The following is a 20273-nucleotide window of genomic DNA, read 5'->3' as shown; positions in this document are numbered from 1 at the left end:
TTAGCATGCAACAGACTTGCTACAACAGGGGCAAACACCTCTCATTATTTTCCTGCCAGCAGTAAGACAGCAGGAAAGGAATTTATTTTCCCCAAGCCATCATTTTTTTCCCCCAGGTTTTTCTTTCTGGAGGAACTTAGGCTCAGATTGACTGAGCCTCAGTTTCTGTCTCCTAGATGACACAGATTGCAGAGTTAAACAATAGTATTTGCTGTGGTACTTATGGCTGCTCAGGAGTAAAAAAAACCAAAAAAAAAGGGCTGGTGTCAGGGTGCTGGGGTGGAAAGGCAGAGAGTTCTCACTCAGAGGTAAACATACTTGTTGCTCAGCTTTGCCTGTCAGCATGCTCACATTCTGAAAAACATCAATTTCTTTATTCAGATATAAATGTGAGTGCCACATGTGAGTCTCTTGCCTTTCAGACTTCAAAAACTGATTTCATAGGTCTTTTCTATATATTTGAGGTCATCCATACTGAGAATAAGAAGCTTGACAGCTGCTAACAGCAAAGAATACAAATGATAATCAGAACTGATAATCACCTGTCATATATATATATATATATATATATAAAAGAACAAAAATGACAAAAAACATCTGCTGCAAAATACCAGAAGCATGAGTAGTATGACTGACATTGTAAGACCATTGTTTTCTGTTTGTTGATTCTCTTCAACTTTGCAATTTATTTTCAGAGGCGTATGCTACTAATGAGGAAGGGAAAAGAAAAGGAAAAGTTGGACAAGGAAGGAAAGCAAAACCATTTGTAGGCTTGTCTCTTTTCAGCAGTAATTGAATGGAAAAAAAAAAAAAGAAGCTTAGTATTAAACTACTCTACAGTTTTGAATACTTGTGATTTTCCATTCATTTACTGGTATTTCCCTTTGCAGGTGTGGTGTGGTGCAAGGATAATATAAAAATTTTGGGCCAGGTTTGTTCCTTTAACACGACTCACCCTTTTCCTTGAGAATAGTCATGTGATAGCAGTATGTAAAGCCTTTAAAAAGTGCTTACTCCTATGTCATTAAATTTCATGGTCTAGAACTTCTTAACTCCATATTTTTTATCTATAGTGACACTGGCTTAGTTTCTTAGCTATTTTGTGTTTCCATTCCTGAAACATCTGCTTAAATCCATTCTTCCTTTGTCATACTACCACCATCTACACACATTCACATCATCTAAGAGAATGTCCCACAATATGTAAATACCATTTTTGTCCTAATTATCTCCAAATTCCTGGTTCAGGAGATTCATACTGGAATTTCTGTACCATTTTCTCCCAAGCTTACCTATTAATATTCCATTGTAGATCAGCACATGATTTTCTTTTTGAATCACTCTGCTTCCATTTCATTGAGGACTGTACAAACGTATAAATTGATACTCCTGAGCTTTTTTAGATTTAGCCAGCTGCTGGAAATAAGGTTAATAGGTTTGGTTGCCTGGTGATACTATTCCAGTTCAAGTCTGTCAGATGTCTAATCATGTGTCTCAGCAGATGATATTGCCCATGATATTGCTGGTAGCAGCTTTTTCTATCTTCTAAATTTCTGTAAAGTTTGAAAAAAGAGCTGTCCTATCACCAAATGCATGGTTTACAGCTGTGATTTTAGGAATCAGATTAAATCATGTGTACATGCATATATATGTATCTATATTATTTATTATAGAATATTAATACATATGTAAATTATACATATATAATATGTAAATGTGGTTATATTTTTATAGAAAATTCTTTTAAACACAAATGGTGACTCTCACATTAGATGAATCATTAGACAAAGGTAGACATATAGGTTGTTTCAGGAATATACTCAGCTATTAAAGAAAAAGAAAGAAAAAAAAGGAAAATGCTTGGGGTTTTCTTAGATTTAGAGAGGTGAAAGCTATAGGTGGTTAAATTTGCCTTCCAAATGTGCCATCCAGGTGTTTGCCCACTTGAAAACCACTCCAATGACTGCAGTAGAGTGGCTGATTTGCTGAAGTGCAATAGTACTCAATTGGTCTCTTCAGTTAAGAGCTCAGTTTCCTTGAATGTTGTTTTTTTTTTTGTTTACATCACCAAAAAACGACATTTTACAATTGTTTTTAAGCCACCTATCCCTGTGTGTGGGTGGATATAGTTGTATGTGGTATCTGCCTTGGCCAACACTGCATGGAATATTCAAAGGATGTGCTCATTTGTCTAATGGGTCAAAATTTACATCTGAGGAGAACTCCAGGTTAGTTTTCTCTGTGGATGAGATGCCATAAGGTCACATACACTCACATTTCTTGTAAGTCAAGTCTGTATTGAAAAAAAATGACAAAAATGACAAAAAGCACATTAATTTTGCATTTGTGGTGTTCTTCTGTGATGGGGTGATGAAGAACATGAACATTATTGTCAAAAGTACACTAGACCACAAATAAAAGCTAAGATAATGCTAAAATGTCTGAATACTTGAAAAACATAGGGGAAAAAGAACCAAAAACAAAACCAAACCAAGAGCTTTATGAGGTAATAATATATAGGGATTTAAAATTAAGAGGATTCCAGGCAGCACAGTCATCTTCATTGCCTCGAGTTTGCCCCTTAGAGTGTGCATTAATTGCTCCTTCCTATCAAACTTCACAGTATTCAAATCGGATCAAAGCTGGATTTCATTGTGTTTGAAGCATTCATAGTAATTATTATTCCAAGGTAATTTGGTCTTTTAAGGTGGCTGTTTAAACTTTCCACCTTTCAAGTGAAAATCCTTGCCAATTACACTGATAGGTAGATCAGCTCTGATTTACTTAATCAGTTTGTTATTTTCTTCGAATTTATCTCCTGCAGCTTATAGTTCTAGGCTATTAATCCATGTTAAGGATGTGTTGTGAAAAAGGAAGATTTCCTCAAAGCCCTAGTGCTTGATAGTCTGTCAGGCCTTTGTGTGCCATCAACCCACCAGCATCCTGTTATGGGGACCCTTCACTGAGCAGTCCTCTGGATCAGAGGGTGGCTTGGCAGACTTGTTTAGGGACACAGAGCAAGAGCATAAAGGGAGACCTCTCAGTGGCTCTCCCCACTTTGTGACCCCTCTGGGTTCTCCCCACTTTTTTTGAGTATGTTACCTGCTACCAGAAATGACTAGCACCTGTGCAGGACACACACCAACAGTTTACAGAATAACACTCTTTATTAATATAAAAGATTCAAGAATTATCAGTAATATTATTCAAAGCAATGCACAGACAAGCTTTAATCCCCAGTGAAATTATTCAGTACCAGCAGAGTGTGGTTCTTACCCTATTGGTGTCCCCAGGGGAGAAGGTAGGTTCAGGCTGTTGAGTGATCCCTGAAATTTTGATGAAGTCTTTCCTAAATTCCCCGCATTCCTAGTTTACTTTAACATTTCTTTGTGTTTAGGTGGAGCCTGAGTGACTAAATCATTTTGTTACTGATGTTCACAAAAGGCTGAATGTGCATTTTTAAGTTCACCATGTTTGGGCCCATTTCTTCTTTGTGCTTTCTTTTTCTGTGGAGTGTGACAAGAAAAGCAGGAGCAGGTTGGGCTTGGAGGATCTATAGGAATAAAAAACTACATTCCCTTAAGTAAAAGAGGATTTTTTTTTTCCTCCCTCCCCCAGCTATTTATAGGAAAATGTAATTGAAAGATGAGGACAAATTCTTTGTGAATTTAACCAGTCATCCCACCAAATTAAAAAAAAAAAAAACAAACAAAAACCTCACAAAAAAAAAATTAGAGAAATACCTGGAAAAAAGCCCTTTTCTTTCTTTGTCAGCTTGGCAGTGTGGGCTAGTTTTTAAATCTCTGCTGGAGCCTTTTAGGAGAATTACCTTATCTCTAATGGCAGCTGTCACTTTGTCTAAATCTACGCTTAGTGTTTTGTATTTTCTGCTTTCCCCTTTGTGCTGCTGCTCTCATTATACATCCCTTAAGGGCTACAGGCGTAGAAAATAATATAACATAGCAACATAGCAGGACATAACAGAACATAGCATGACATAACAAAACATGAGGAAGAAGAACAAAAATTGGATGGGAACAGAAAGAGCTATTTAATCTTTAGGGAAGTTGTTCAGTAAAGTGTGTGGTTTGGAAACATATAATTGCAGCAGCACATCCATGTGACAGGGTTAGATTGTGTTATTACTGTAAAATTCCAGTCTCCCCAATAATCAGTAAGTTTTTGATGCTGTGTGAAGAATATGGTACCTGGATACAGTATTACCAAACAGATACCATAGGCCAGACTAGGGCTTCTTTATCTTTCTAACTTTTTCTTTCTTTTTCTGTGTGTTGTAGTCTGTTCAGACTTTGGGGATTTAAATTGATTTTCCTGACAGCTTTTTCTGTAGGTTTTCATTGTTCAGATCATGATAAGTTTTGCTCTTAGCACCAGAGGAAAAAGAAAATTTAATGTAGGCATTTGTAGGTTGAGAACTCTCATTGGTGTCTATACCCTCAATCTCTAACATCAGTAACATGCTGGAGACATTTCAACAATGCCACAATAGAATGTACAACATGAGGGGAAATCCCATGAAACTCAGGACAGGGGTTGGTTTGGGGTTTTTTGGTTTGGTTTTGTTTATTTTTATTTTGATGGGTTTGGTTTTGTTTATTTTTTATGTGTTTATTTAACACTCAATATAATGTGACATGGACTCATGAGAGTTTCTTTTTTTATGTCAGTACTGTTGTGTACATAGCCACCCTAAATCAGGACAACTGCCTTCAAAAAAGGAGGAACAGGTTTTAATTGCATTGTTTCCTAACCAAAGAGAGGCAAAGGTGTACTGAAGTGAGTTTCTAATTTGCTTTCATGGATCCAATTCCATTGAAATCAGCACTGAAACTCCCACTGAGTTGAGTCAGAGAGGATCATGCCAAAAGTCCTCTGTCATCCTAGATTAGAGAACACACAACTTCAGTGAAACCAGTTTTGAGCCCTGGGAGAGCTGGCGCTAACTACATAACAGTGAATTTTAAGTATTTTACAGATGATTAGCTCTGTTTTTTGTGTTCAGCAAAGTCAAAGCAAGGCTGTGCAAAGAGCAAACTGGAAAAAGGAGGAGGATTCTCCACTCAGCACCCCCAAGGATATTATCTTCAGTGGCACTAACATGGCCTGATTAACATTATGACAGAAGTTGTTAAATCGGATTGGGAAAGTCGTCTGTATGGCATATCTTGTTCATTCTCATACTGACTTCTGATTTTTACTCTTTTCCCTGCATATCATACAAGCACATTAGATAAAGAGAAATGGCTTTGAGCTTTGCCAGAAACTGGAAACCACTAATTAACAGCTACTTAGAGTCGAAAAGTTGTACCATTTAATTAATGATATTCACAGCACCATGGAATTAATGAAAATAACCACTATTTCCCTCATTTTTCTGCACACATAAATTTTCTGTGTTTTTCTGAGTCAGGAAAATTTTACACTGAGAAATATATTATTTTGCCCTTTTGTGTTCAAACTGGAAAATTGTGCGATAAATATGGGGTTTGGCTAATTGTTTTAGTTTTAAAGTATTTTTTTCCTAAATTTTTACAGTGGATAAACATTTCATGCAATATATAAAGTGCTTTAGCATAAAGAGCAGTGGTAAAAAATGCACAATAAAGCACATTGTAGCTCTCTGCCAGTACAGCTTGCTGTTGAGAGTATGGGAATAGCACTTACATGGTGCCAAAACAGTGTTTGTCACACTGAAGACCATAGATCTGTTTCTGACCAAGAGATGAAGCATCTGTCAGGCTTCATGCTGGGATAATTCCTGCAACTTGCAGTCCAATCCAGTATTTTTTTGGTTTCCAGTGGCACTTTTGACCGCTGCAATTACAAAATCAAGACCAAAAAAAGCCTAGTGCAGCTGTTCCATATCCTTATATTGTGTTTCTTTGGTGTAGATTCAACTCTGAGCAAATGTGTCAAAGGCTTGAAGATAAATTTAAACTTTTATGAGAGAAAACAAAACAAAACAAAACAAAACAAAACAAAAGAGCTTCATTTTCTGTAAAGGAATAATTTTTGAGAAAGACTTATATGATACAAAAGAAAACCTTAGGCCTGCAGTAAGGTAACCCATCTGTAAGTTTAAAGAGCTTTTTTTTCCATTGTTCTCAATTTTTTATTTTCCATTTACACTGAGATATAATCTGTTTTCTAATAGAATTATTTTCATAATTCTTTATGGAAAAAGAACTTTAAGTGGATGAAAGGGAGTTTCATTTCATGAGTATCTTTGAGAACAGATGAACTAGCAACATCTGCAAGGTGTTCAGAAACTCTGTCAGCATCTAATACCCAAGAATTCATGTAGCTTCTTGCCCAGACCTTGTATCTAAGAAGTGGAGTAAAAGGGGAAAAAAATTATTTCCTAAGACTTTTCCTTCCTTTTATCTGGAGAGAAATTATATTGACATTTCATCATTTACACACTATGGTTTTGGTGATTGGCCTTTTTTTTTCTTTATTCAGGGAAAAGAGGCGAATAGATTGTACATTGGGATTTGTTTAACTTCTGCATGGTTGCTCCTGCTGATGTTAAAGTTTAATAAGTTTCTTTCTTGCAATATCTGAGGTTAGCTATACCTTCACTGGCTTTATGAAAATGAACAAAATTTCTCCTTGGATGCATGGACAAACATATCAGAAGGACACAAGGCAAAGGGACTCCCAGTCTTCTGCCAGGTGCAACCCTACCATCACTGACAAGATGAAGTAGTGCTACAATGAGATTGATTCATAAGCAAAGAGTATTTGGGTGTATCTAAGAGAGAGATTAATGTGACAAACAAATGATATTTCCAAAAAATAATAGTTCATTTTGGCTGAAGAAACAGGCTTGCAATGAATTAATGTCTTGGAAATGTTTCGGGTTACAGATGCTGCTCTCTCATATAGCAACATATATGATTAAGACATCTGTCAGCTTACAACTTTACTTCCTTCTCCTGGATGCTGGCCTGACCTGAGCCATAAATACCGCAATTTCCAACCATGTGAGCTTCAGCAATATTGGATTTAAGCATGAAGTACTGCAGAATCTAGTAAAAAACATTGAAGAACCTGCTTCTAGTAAAAAATTTCCAGCCAGCCAAAGCTCTAAGAAGAAGATTATGGAATTTTTTTTTCACTTACACATAGACACATTTTTAATATAAATATGACAGTACTGAAGTGGGACAGTTGAGGAGGAAGCAAAAATGTAAGTGGTATTTCTTTGGCCTGTGTTCAAGCAGGCATAAGGGTATAAATAATTAAAAAAATAAAAGATTTATATCACTCCACTATACAAACAGAAGAGAAATGACAGCTGCCTCATTACAATCCCTTAGCAGGCAGATAGGACATATTACTGAATAAAAGACCTGATATGAAATACAAATCTACCTACATGTGAAAGACAGAGTAATCACAACCAATTTTTTTACAACCCAAGAATTTCCTTGTAAAAGATATTTCCACATGATTGTTTCAAAATTTTCTAATAGATGCAACTTGTCATCTAGAAAACAGCAGAAATACCTTAAAAATCTTGCAAATTTTTATCATGTTATTACCCCAACACTTTTACTCCTGTCTTTAATACTTCTGCTTGGAAGGATTGTCCAACCTAGCAGGTTAAACCACACCAATGATTTAAAAGAGCAGTTTTACCTTTAAGCTCTACCAGTTAAGCTGTAGCTCTTCACTAAATGAAATGGCTCACACATAAATAATGCAAGACAGACTTAGGGAAAAAAAAACATCTCAAGTGACCAAATCAAATTACAGCAAAGCTACCCATGTCAGGTATTACTTTTAATACCTACATGGCCAAAGTTTTCTTTTGGAAATAATTACAGACCAGTTGAAAATATTATATACTATTGTAACAGGATTGATTTTAATGCCATTTTAAATACAGTCCTGTTTTTGTTGTTTTTTTTTTCTCTTCCAGCAATTTTCTAAGTATAAATGGGTTGCATTTCCAAGACTCTTTTCCCTGTAGGAATTTTTTCCCTTCACAGTATTTTAGGTTGTGATAGTTTCTGCAGTAAGCTTCAAAATTCTGTCTCTCTGCCTGCAATTAGTTAATACTTCCAAAGAGCTTTAAGAGATAAAAGGCTATATAAATGCTAAGTGTTGCCATTTCTTTTTGCAGAGGTAAATCTGATTCTCTCTCATAATGAGGAAGGCCACAGCTCATCATCTTGGCTGATTATGGAACTTACGAGAACAGATTGCCCATAACCATTGCATAGCCCTCTTTCCCATTTTGAAAATTATATTGCTCACAGCTTGACTCCTTAAAAGGTAGAATTATAATAGTTTTAATGTGCTTGAAATGGAATATCAACTAAGAGTGGTTGCTCTGAAGAATTCCACTCAGGTTTATTGTTGAACCAGTCAAAGTAGCTTCAAAAACAAAAGAAAAACAGAACAAAACAAACAAAAAAAACACCAAAAAAAGTCTGGACAAGATGTTCTTGGAGATTTTTGGTTTGGTATATTATGTCTAGGGGTACTTTTCAGTTATTTTGTATTAATCCCTTGAAAGGTATGTTACAAGACTGAACTATGCTTCCTATTTCAGCCTGTCTGCATCTGCTATGTGGATTAATAAGGTGTTCATTTCCATAGATGTTCTTCTGGCATCATTCTCAGCCTTTCTTCTCAAGCACAGAAGAAAATAGTTTATTTCTCACATATCAAATATTATTTTACAGCAACAATGGCAAAAGAAATAGCAGAAAGAGAGGAAAAGAAGAGACTATCTCAGCTGTTTAAGAAATAGCAAAGTGGATCTGGAAAGATTTTATTGAAAATGTCAACTTTATCTCCAGTTTATCTCCTTTCAACTTATTTAAATATCCTGACTAAAAAATTTCTGCTTGAGCTACTGTGAGATTGGGAGTTCATCATGCATACCTCTTTTTAGGTGTTATTTACTGGACATGGTTATGTTAGTATGACTTCTTGAAAAGAAATTGCAAATATAAAGTGAAGGAACTAACTAGCAGCGGGTGAGGAAGAAATTTTTTATAATTATGAGATGAACTTCAACTTTTGAAAACCTGAAAAAAAAAGAAAAAGAAAAAAAAAGTAAAATCCATTCATCTTGCATTATATTTCTCTTCTCACAAGTGACATTTCATTCTATGATTCTTATCTGCTGTATTTTAAAACCAAATCAAGGTCTGATTTTTAGTTTAGATGAATCTGGATGCCCAAGAAACCAAGTGCAAAAAAAATCCCAAAGCCAAAACAAAACCAAAAAGCAGTCTTCAAGCTCTCACACTAAAAAATAAGAATTAAAAGAGAGTACTTCTTTAGCTGTTTGTAAAACATGAATGTGAGAAGATTTCTACTACATTTTGATTTCAGTGTTCATAATTCCTTTTTGTTATAATAATGCATTACCAGCTGTGAACTGATTCTTAAATAAGCTTCCTTGAGCTCTTAGTCATTGATGCCTCATTAGTATTGTAAATACTGCTTGTAGTATTTACAAATGCCATCCTTGCTTGACATTCGAGGGTTTAGCCAAACAGGTTGTTATTTTTTATTTATATTTCCAAGACTGAAGAGAAAAAATGTTTACCAGATGCAACTCTGCCTTCAAAACGTACAGAAAATAGGAGTCATCATGCTTTAAGGGTTAAGAGATGCAAAACTACCTGTATTGCCTCAGGATTCCTTGTCTCTTCCTCTGGAGTGAGAGGTTCAAATGATAAAAATCTATGGGAAATTCATTAGGAAGATGAGCATTAAATTTTAATTTTTTTTTTCAGTTCATCATTCACATTTTTAACAAAGTTGTTTTCACTTTTGTTTTCACCTAGTGACTCAAGGTGACGTGAGATCATAACATCCAAAACTTCTGAAAAAAATAATTACAATATTTTCAGTGACATTTTTTAAAGAAAATAGATTTTATGGGGTTATTGGTTGGGATTTTTTGTTGATTGGAGACTTTTTGGTTGTTTTTTTAAGATATGTTAGAAACAGAACCACTGCCTAGTGAACTGTAGCACTGAGTAGTGCCTAGCTTGGGATGTGAAACTAACATGGGTGAGCCAGTTCAGTGACTACAGTGAATCTGTGTAGGGTGGTGAAGGAACAAAGAATAACAGTAATAATTACTGGCAGGTTTTTTGATTTCTATTGTAACTAAAATGAAAGGCAAGAAGAAACCTTGTGGAGCCAACTTAACATCAGTCATACCATTCCCTAAAAGGTGCTGCATGTTTCCTCCAGCTGAAAACAGTTTTTAAAATGGAAGATTAGATTTTCATGTGACTGTGAGACCTGGGCTGTTTCATGATGCCAGCTCTGTAAATTTCCTAGTAAAATCTGCAGGAAATGACAATGCTGTCCAAGACTTCCTAATCCTTTGCATCTGGAAAATCACCACTGCTGTCAGCATGACCAAACCACAAAAAGTCTTAGGCAAATTAAGCCAATGCTGTCTATTAGTAAAGAGATCAGTGCTCTCAGTTTGGGGCAAATTGCTGTTATTTTTTATTTTTACTATTATGACACTCTGTCATTATTGATATAAAAAGAACAAGGAACATGTGCAAAAGTAAACCACATGCTGTCTCAGCTAGCCAAGAAAATATAGACCAGATGGGAGATGATGAGACAAGCCATTAGGACGCATCAGCCCGTCATGGAACAAATGCCTCAGGGCTTACTTGCTAAACCTGTGGTACTGACAACACATGGGATTCAGGTGTCCACCTGGGAAACTCTGTGAAAATAAGCCCTGTGCTTCCATGCAGATTGTAGTCCTGGATTCAAGGTGACTAGAAGTAATAAGGCAAAGAGTTTCTTTTCTTAAACTGTAAGAGTTGGAGTGATTCACTCAAGACCTTACAAGATCTGTGTGAGTAAAAAAACAAAAAAAAAAAAATGAAGAAAGCTGGTGAAACAACCTTCCCAGCCTGAGTTAGTAGCTGAGAGACTTGAGTTACTGATGCTCCCCTTTTCAAAGCTGTGCAACATCTAACATTTTACAGATATTGGGACTGTCAGTATCCAGGAGTTATCTTCAGCAAGGACTGTGAAGAGGAGAGACACTCCTCACCGCCTGAGATCATGCAAAGTAGCTCTTTCCCTCAGTACTTGCAGCTTAGGTTTAGCTACCTGACAGGTCATGCTTTTCCTTATTTCTCATAAACCAAAAGACAACTGACCTCTACCTTGGCACCATTCATAGGGTAAAATCACCCTTAAATTGATCTAAAACTTACAGACACAAAGTCACACTTTTATTCCCTTTCAGATTTTACCTGAAGAGCAAATATTAAACCCAAAATTTTATAGATTTTCTCAGTAACTCCAATTTAAAATATGCTGTTGCGCTAATCTGGCAGAGTGTAGACATACAGTTTGTTTCTGGACTAAGATTTTAATAGGACCTCTTATAAACTGTCCTCCACCCCGTAAAAAAAATAAAACCAACAACTTTGAAAATCAGCAAGAAAAACTCACAGAAATGTAAATACTTAAGTAGTAACTGAAGTGTTACAAAATTCTGATATAAAAGAACAATGACTCATAAACCAGTAAATTTAGTGTAACATTGAAAGTTGTTGTACATATTTTTTGGGATACTCATAGATGTATTCCTGAAACTGCCCTTCTGGGCAATTCCCACTCTTTAGTGGATTTGTCATCAGCTCTGGGATTTGTCATCAATTCTGGGATTCTGTGATCATCTACCAATGACTTGAATATATAATTTCCCTACTTTTATTGCAGCATATTTACAAACAATAGCTAAACCCCATTTATTTCCCAGTAGGAATATTTTTAGTAAGAGACTACTTCTGATTGATGAAAGCAGAATGGAAAACAATTTAAATATTGCCTTTTAACCAAGTAATTTTTTTTAGTCTCTTTACTTATTTGAAATAAGCTCTCAGCTAAAATGAGTCCACTGAGGGCTGTGTGGGGCTCTAACTGGTAGAATAATATCTGAGTCTGAATGTTTATCTCTTCCTAGGTAGCTGACAAGGATTATCCATTTATCCATTTCCAGATTTTCTCTGAATTTCAAGAAATATACAGTAGAGATGAGAACAAACCTACTGAGAATATAGGCCAAGCCCATTATAGGTGAGTGAGCATCACTATATATGTGAGCCTCTAAAAAAATATCCAAACCCCAAATCCTATCTTTCCAAAGGATTTTAACTTTTCTTTTACTTCAGTTTACCAGGTGAAATGGATTTTTTTTCTTATTCTAGCTTACTAATGTTCAATTCATTAGTAATTTAATTTCATAAAGTTCCTCAAAAATAAAGAAACATATAAAAAACTTTATACAGAAAATTCAAAAAGCAAAAATAATTGTATTCATCATGTTCAGCAAAAGGCTGCTAAATAAAATTTGTGAGTCACAAGTAAAATTTGAGAGTCATTTAATAATTGAGAGAAGGTTAAGGAGTCTGCTATGATGATGCAATTTAATATTAGAGGTACATTTTGTCAGTGAAACTGCTCCATTGTGAGCTGGGGATAAAGTCCTGTCTTACTGACTGTACATAGGATTATCATAGTTTATTTTTGTATATGGAATTTCATTTGGTACTTTCTTTGCTTTGCAGTTTACCATGTAAAAGTAGTACTCCAAGTACTATGAAGCTATTTTAAAAGTTCTGAGAGAAAACAAAATGCTGAGAAATTTCAATATAAATAACTCTTCCCCCCTACCCCCTCATTATTTCCATAGAAAATATGGAGATTCTATTTTAAAATAACCTAAATAGTTAAGGAATATAATATGGTACTTCATATATAAATAGAGTTTTTTAAACTTTGGAAAAAAAAGAAAATACTGGGAGCAATTTTTAAAAAATGTTGGTAAAATTAGATATATATTTCTGAGCAGTAATTATATTTAATTCTCTGATGCTGCAGTATCAGTCAGTTAAAACAAATTTGTCTGGGAAATTGCAAGTCATGTTTTTCCTAGTAGAAGGTCATAAACCAGGACGTTGGTTTGCAGTAGGATACCTGCACTAGGAGCCATCTGAACAACCTACAGATAACTGGGTCAGAGCTGCTGACTCAGGTTGGCTTTAAAGTCCAAGGAGAGGGACAAGCACTTTGAAAGTCTCTCATCCAAAACAGGCAGCCAAAATAGGTGAGATGGATCACATTCTGGAAGTGACTCCTCATTTCACTGACTACAAGGAAATGGGACAGTGGATTATTTTCTCTCCAGATCTGTGCTTCGTAGACTTGCACACTGGGATAAACTCCATTCTGATGAGAAAAAGCAGTTAACCATGCTCAAGCCAAATAAGCCCCAGTTCAATTGGTGGCCCAGCATCTTTGTTTGTACCAGCCACTACCTGTATACCATTTCACTCCTTCCCTCCTAGTCTCATCAAAACAGGATTTCAGCCACAAAAAATAAAAAAATATTTGTGCATTTCCAAATAATTATTCCCAGTGTGCATGTCTACAATATTTACTCAATATTTTTTTCACTATTTAAGACATTTGTTTTGTAATTATGTTTTCCTATTGGTGAAAGATAATTTGAAAATTAGATCAGCCTCATGTTTGCATGTAAAAGAGAAAAGGAAGGTAAGGCCCCCTTGTAACTCCTTCCCTTTGAGTAATTTCAATATCTCCACTGGGATTGCAAGAAAATGTTATAGTGCAGGACTGGAATATTATTTGAAATATAAGTAGCAGAAAAATCAGAAGTATTAATGTTATAGCTAGAACTAGTATTTGGGAATCTGCAAAGCCCATGTAAATTGGGAAGGAGCACGTTGTCCAAGGGAGGAAAAGGATTTGGAATCAGGGGAGAAGAAGCTGGAAGAGGAGAAGCTTTTCTGCTGCAGTCTGACTTCACTCATGATAGAAAAATATAGGAGTATATGTCTTACCAGGATTTGCCCATGACTTGATGTGGAGATGAATTGCAAAGGTGGGAAAATGAATTTTTTTAAAAAATTGATTTATGAGTACTCTGGAGTGTCTGAGTGACCCAGGGTACATTGGTGACAAGTAGTGCATCTATAACTCCAGAGCACTTCAAGGTAGAGGCATCACTTAGATAAATCATCACTGATTCATCTCACAAGCTGACTGCACCTGAAGAACTTTGATTGCAGTTACCCAAAAAATAACTAGGCTGGATCTAATCAGGAAACCACTGATTTAGTCAGAAAGGTTCCCAGAGTGGTGATGGGTGTCCCATCTGGGAAAATGTTCGAGGTCATGTTGGACAGGGCTCCAAGCAACTTGACCTAGTTGGACATGTCCCTGCCTATGGTAGGGAGACTGGACTACATGACCTTTAAAGGTTTCTTTGGTGGGGGAGCGCCTTCAGTGCAGATTCTTTGGTGAGCAGCTGCAGTTTCAGCTCTGGGGTGTGGGAGCCCGAGCCCAAGATAATGAACAGCCAACCCTTCACTCAGCAAAGGGCACCTCTGGCCCATCCAGGTGACTGCACACTCACAGACACAACAGGAGCTGAGGGCTCCACATTGAGTTCGACTGAGCAGGGAAAATCCCAGGGTTTCCTTTGCTCAGGGTGCCTACTCAGAGGCACCAGCTTGAGCTGTTACTTTATTTAGTTATTGCACCAAGAGTAAATGCAGATCTGCACATCTGGAACCCTTCTACTGGAAATCTGGGGTCAAGACAGTAAAGAAACCTGCTCTGAGTGTGAGTGTGGAGTGTGTAGGCTCAAAGGGTCCTCAGTTCCAGCTCAGGTGGTACAAGTGTGACTGTCAGAGTGGCTCCTGGATGGTCAGACAGGGAAGTTTCCTTGACACCATCTAACCCAAACCATTCTATGATTCTGTGATCCAGTTTTCATATATATATTTTTTTCCCTGGCTTGTTTCTTCTTCAAAGCTCATAATTCAAACATGATTCTTAAGTTAGGAATGGACTCTGAGTCCAAGTTACAGTAAAATGCAATTTCAAACCTTGGACTCACATTTTCTCAAGAGAAAAAGACCTCAACACTAATCCTAAACTGAAAATCAAATTGTATCACTTTCTCGCTGTATAACTCACTTTCTTAAAACTGTTCAGCTATATTTTTTTGAAAAAAGATGGGGGACACATATATAACTCAAACAGGATTTTTACATATAACTTTCCTGGCCATGCCTTAGTAGGCTTTTTATGGTTCTCATCCTCATTGCAATTTGTAGACCTGAATAAATTTTAGGTACTTCCTGACTCTCACTACAATTATATTCGTTTTTCCCCCTTAGCTTTTCCTTTATCTTCACATTTAAGTATATTTCACTCTAATCCTCAATCTGCCATTCAAGATGTGTCAACTTGAGGAATACTAGACTACAGCAGTAACTGACAGTATTTTTAAAAATCATTCTAGACTGTATGCAGTAGGTCTCAGAGAAAAGTGCTTGCCTATGATATATGGCATTTTAACATATTATTTTAAATTACTTCCATCAAGCAATGAAATGGCATTCAGTTCACAAGCATGTGAACAAGCTGTAGAATTTCCTTTGACAACATGCTCCTTGTGAGATCAAACTTGTAAAACATCACATCAGATTTAATGTCTAATACATCAACTAATTCCCTCGCTTTGTTTTTTTTTAGTTCTAAAGATTTAATGTTGAGAGAATATTTTCCCCAAGTTGACATAAATATTAGAAATCAGAAGAAAATGTGACTTATTCTTCTTACAAGAATTGTCTCTAAAAGACAGTGCAGCACTTAGAAATAATCAGTCTGCAGAATTGGAGAAGATAAGGAAATGACAGATTCATTAAACAGCTGTTTGCATCTGTCTTTAAAGCCGAAGCAGATTTTAGACAGCTGCATAACAGAGAAATATGCTCTACTAGAGCAGAAAGGAGTAGTTGCATGCAATATAGCAATAACAGGAATTGTTGCAAATTTTAAAATGAGACAGCGCTGTGCAAAGTGACACGAAAATAACAACATTCAGGATTCTGGATTTTTTTCCTCCCTTTGATTTCTCAGTTGTCTTCCAGTCTGGAGAAGTGTAACATATAAAATGAGGTGAGCAGCTGGTTAGATTTCCTTTTTCACAAGAGGAGATGTGCATCAGGCTAGCTTGAGCTGGGTAGTGCTCAGGTGAGGGCTGCTCTCACCTGTTGCTGCTGTGGTGTTCCTTGCTCTATGAAGCCCTTCAATGCATTTGGCAGTCATTATCTCCTCTGTGAAGTAAAGGAGATTATCAAAAAATAGCCTTGTCATGAATCTTTCTTAGTACAGGGATCACTACATTTAATATAATTACATATTGTATAAAATATTTAAAATAATGGAATACATATGTGCATATAATGTAAATATGAATATTTCACATGATTGTAAGACCTGTGTGTCCCACTACAAGCACCTCAGCACTACCATCTTCCCAGGAGGGCCATGACTGTGACTTGCATCTTTGCAACCAATGAAGCAGCTGAGAGTCTTGAGCCTCACCACCTACACCCTACTTCAGTGGCTAATCAAGCAGTCTATAAAGTTTCTTATCCCCACTTTTGTCTTCTACTGTCAAGGCTTGACCTAGACTCAGAAACAGAATCCAATACTCTTGTTTTAAAGTAAAAATCAATTACTTGAGGAAGTTTCTTATATCTTTTATGATGAACATTTTTTACTCTTTACTAGGGCACATGGATATAGGACAAGGAAGAACAGCTTTAAACTGAGAGCAGGTTTGGATTGGATATTAGGAAAAAAATTGTTCACTGAGGGTGGTGAAGCACTGGGACAGGTTGTCCAGAGAAGATGTAGCTGACCCTTCCCTGGAAGTTTTCACAGCCAGGTTGGAAGGGGCTTGGAGCAGTCTGGTGTGAAGAAAGGTGTCTCTGTCCATGGCAGGGGGTTAGAACCAGATGACCTTTAAGGTCTCTTCCAATCCAAACCATTCTTTGATTCTGTGTTGGTGCATAATCCAATCTGGGAGGACTCACCTTACTTATTCTTGCTTTTTGAACAGTCTCGAACCAGAAATCACTATGATATCACACTCTTACGTTCCTATGCTGCCCCCATGAAATCATTCTGATATAAATAACTCAGAATTCACAGTCATGGTTATTAAATTCCTCTGGTGTCTCTCTACATCACCTCTTCATTTACACCATATTTCAGTTCTGGTACCTTGTTTTCTTTTAAATTTGGATTCTTGGTATATTGATTTGAGAATAAAAAAACCCAAAAGTCTTTATGTTGGCCATGTTCTGTATTGCATCTTCATGCACACATAAAGTTTGTTGAAGTTGTTACAGATTTGCTGTTACACTGACTCTTTTCCCTTTGGTCTTTAGGGGGGGAAAAAAAATTTGCACTAAAAATGCTGCTGTTTGTCTGTGTGATCCCCTTTACATTCTTTATTTTGTCTTCTGCGCATTATTTATCTTAGCTTCTTAGAAAATAATCAGTTTTTATAGGAATAGATTTACTGCAATTTAAAAGTGAAAAACCCAGAAAGTTTTTAGTGGTTTTGATCATGATTTAAAAATACCATTAAAAACCTTCCATGCTCTAATTAGTCTAGGGACAATTTCTAAGTTACATTTTTGGTTTTGATATTTTATTCCAGGACTGTACTGTTTTTTTCCTCTGTCACTAAAAGCCTAAATTATCACAGAAATGTATACTACAGAATTCCCTTCATTCCACAACTGTATGTTTCTCTCTCTAATTTTCCATTCTGAACTAGTCAGGATTATTTTCCTGTTTTGTACTTCAGCCACTGACAGTGAAAAAGAGAAACTGAAAGCTGAACAGCTGTATCTGTCCTGAATGACCAAACAATCCCAGGTTCATCCTTTCAAAATGCCATGGTAACATTTGCTCTAAATAACAAATTTGTAGCTCTGAAAATTTTTGTGCTTCTACTCTCAGCCTTTAGAAATATATCATCTACTTAAACAAAGATCAGAAATGCTAAATCTACTTTTGCCATGAACACCATAAAAAGAAAATACCAGTTGATGTAGAGATTGGGGTGAAGGCAAAGGAAGGCCTGATTTTATTTTTTTTTTTCTAGAGCATAGACGGACTCCAATGAAAGTTAAATGAAGTAATAAATACTCTAATGATTAATAAAAATCTTCAAATAATTAATATAAGAAGTCATATATAAATGAAAACTATTTTTTTCATTTTTCTTTTCTGTATTCCACTATAAAATATATACAACACTGCATGTGTCTATATAAATAGGCTACTTTTACTTCAAAGAGTCTGTTGATGTCATAGGAAGAGACCTTCAGACAAAACCAATTAGAAAATAATCACATTGACTTATGAAGTGCAGGACTTCCTTGCTCTCTGAACTCCATCTCAGAAAGAAACCTGGCTGTTGCTGGATCCAGTCATAGCTCCAGACTTTGCCAATGTTTTAGGTCTAAAGGATAGATGTAATTGGAACTTTGCAGAACTTTGATCAATATTGGCAACCCAAAAAATTTATATAAATAAAATAAATTATTTGCATAAATTGATTATGACAATTAATAGACTAAAGGATCTTAATAATAAATATTTACTACACAGTATAGGTAGTTATGCCTACTAGTATAGGGCACTATTTTTGAAGCAGTATTGAAGCAATTATACTAAAGCTATCAAAACCAATTATTACATAGAAATTGATGTTATTCTCTTGTTTGTACTGTAATTGATGTTTAATTTGTAATTGATGTTACTACCAAGGGCCATGAGCAAATATCTTTCACTCAGCCTCAAGGAGAAACCTTGAGGGGCATCCCTAGTCAAGGGAGAAATCTCCACACACACTTTAAGAAGTAGTTGGTTAGAAGATGCTAACAGTTCAAAGTGGGTGAGACTTTTATAGTGTAAAGTGATTGACTGTTGGCCATACATCTCCAGGCCAGCTGTGTCAGCTCAGTAGCTGCAGATTGGTTATCAGTGCTGTCACTTGTTGGCTCCTTTATGAGGTACTTTGTCTGCAACATCCTCACCAGTGCCAGTTTCTGAGAGGAAACATTGTCCTTCCACAGGGTGTTTAACTTTGGGGTTGATTAGTCAGGTTGGTTTCTGCACTTTTCAACACCAAAAGTAGCTTGGCCCACATTCTACATCCATTATTGATGGCTTTGCAAACAGGGTGTTGTGAGTGCTGTTTTACCTCCACAGCTTTTTCTCTTAAAAGTTTCCCAGTAATTTCTGTCTTGTATTATGGGCCATAATCTTCATTATCCTCTCAATATGTCAATTACACAGATGATCAGATTTGCTTAAGATTTCATTAAGCACTTGTTGCTTCTACTAGGTTAAATGCAGACCAGTCCTATCACAGTTATTATAGAAATGGTAAAACTTGTTAATAATTGGAAATCTCTACTATTGTTTTGCAAGAACAGGAAAATCTCACTGATTAAACATCAGTACATTTATGTCACTTTAATTGCAGCATCACACCGTCGGCCTGGGATTTAGCTCTGGATTGTAGACATCTAGGAGCAGGTGTTGAACTAGATGCCTAATTCAGTTTTCTAGCTAATTGGGAGCTAGTTAATGCAGTCAGTGGAGCCCAACTGAATGCATCTGTATTAGAGTGAGTTGAGCAATTCTCTAGGCTCCTTTCATTACATTGGTTACCACTGAGTATAATGAGAAATCAGCAATTCATCTCCCCTGTAGGCATATTGAGACATCCAAATTTAGGTACCTGCAGTCTGGAGTTGGGTCTACACTTAATGACCTGACTGGCTCATCTCTTGAAAAGTCAAATATTTTGTCCAAGCTGCTGGATAATTTGCAATGAAAGTATCTCCCAATCACACTGTAATCGAAATAGAGTATTTTTCTGGTATACTGGACCTTCTTTGTCTTGTTTTCTTCTCCATTTCCTCTCACACATCTGTAACATTTTTAGGTAGGTATCTTTTTATTTTCTACGGATCCTGAGCTGTTCTGAAAAATCTTTGTCACAGCTCTCACATACCACAACATCTACCTTGACTGTTCACCTCTTGGGCTTTTGATTGACACATACACCACTCTTTTCACCTTTTCCCTTTCTTTCCCTGAGTATTCAAACTTCCAAGACCTCATTTTTGTTAATATTAGATTAGGCTGTATATAAGTAAAGAACTCTTTGCAGTTCCTTGTCTGGCAATGCTGCAACAGGATCATTTGGAAGTCTCTGGCATCACCAAGCGCAACTTGAGAGGTACAGAGGCTTTGGTTCTGCCTTTTGGTTTTTTCTGAGCTCACTGGGATTTGCACATTGGAAGAAACCACTGTGGAAGTCTGCCTCT

The sequence above is a fragment of the Serinus canaria genome, chromosome 1 (genome assembly GCF_022539315.1).
Source record: "Serinus canaria isolate serCan28SL12 chromosome 1, serCan2020, whole genome shotgun sequence".
Classification (NCBI taxonomy): Eukaryota; Metazoa; Chordata; class Aves; order Passeriformes; family Fringillidae; genus Serinus; species Serinus canaria.
The sequence above is the reverse complement of the archived record's forward strand: the minus strand, read 5'-3'. Positions refer to the sequence as shown.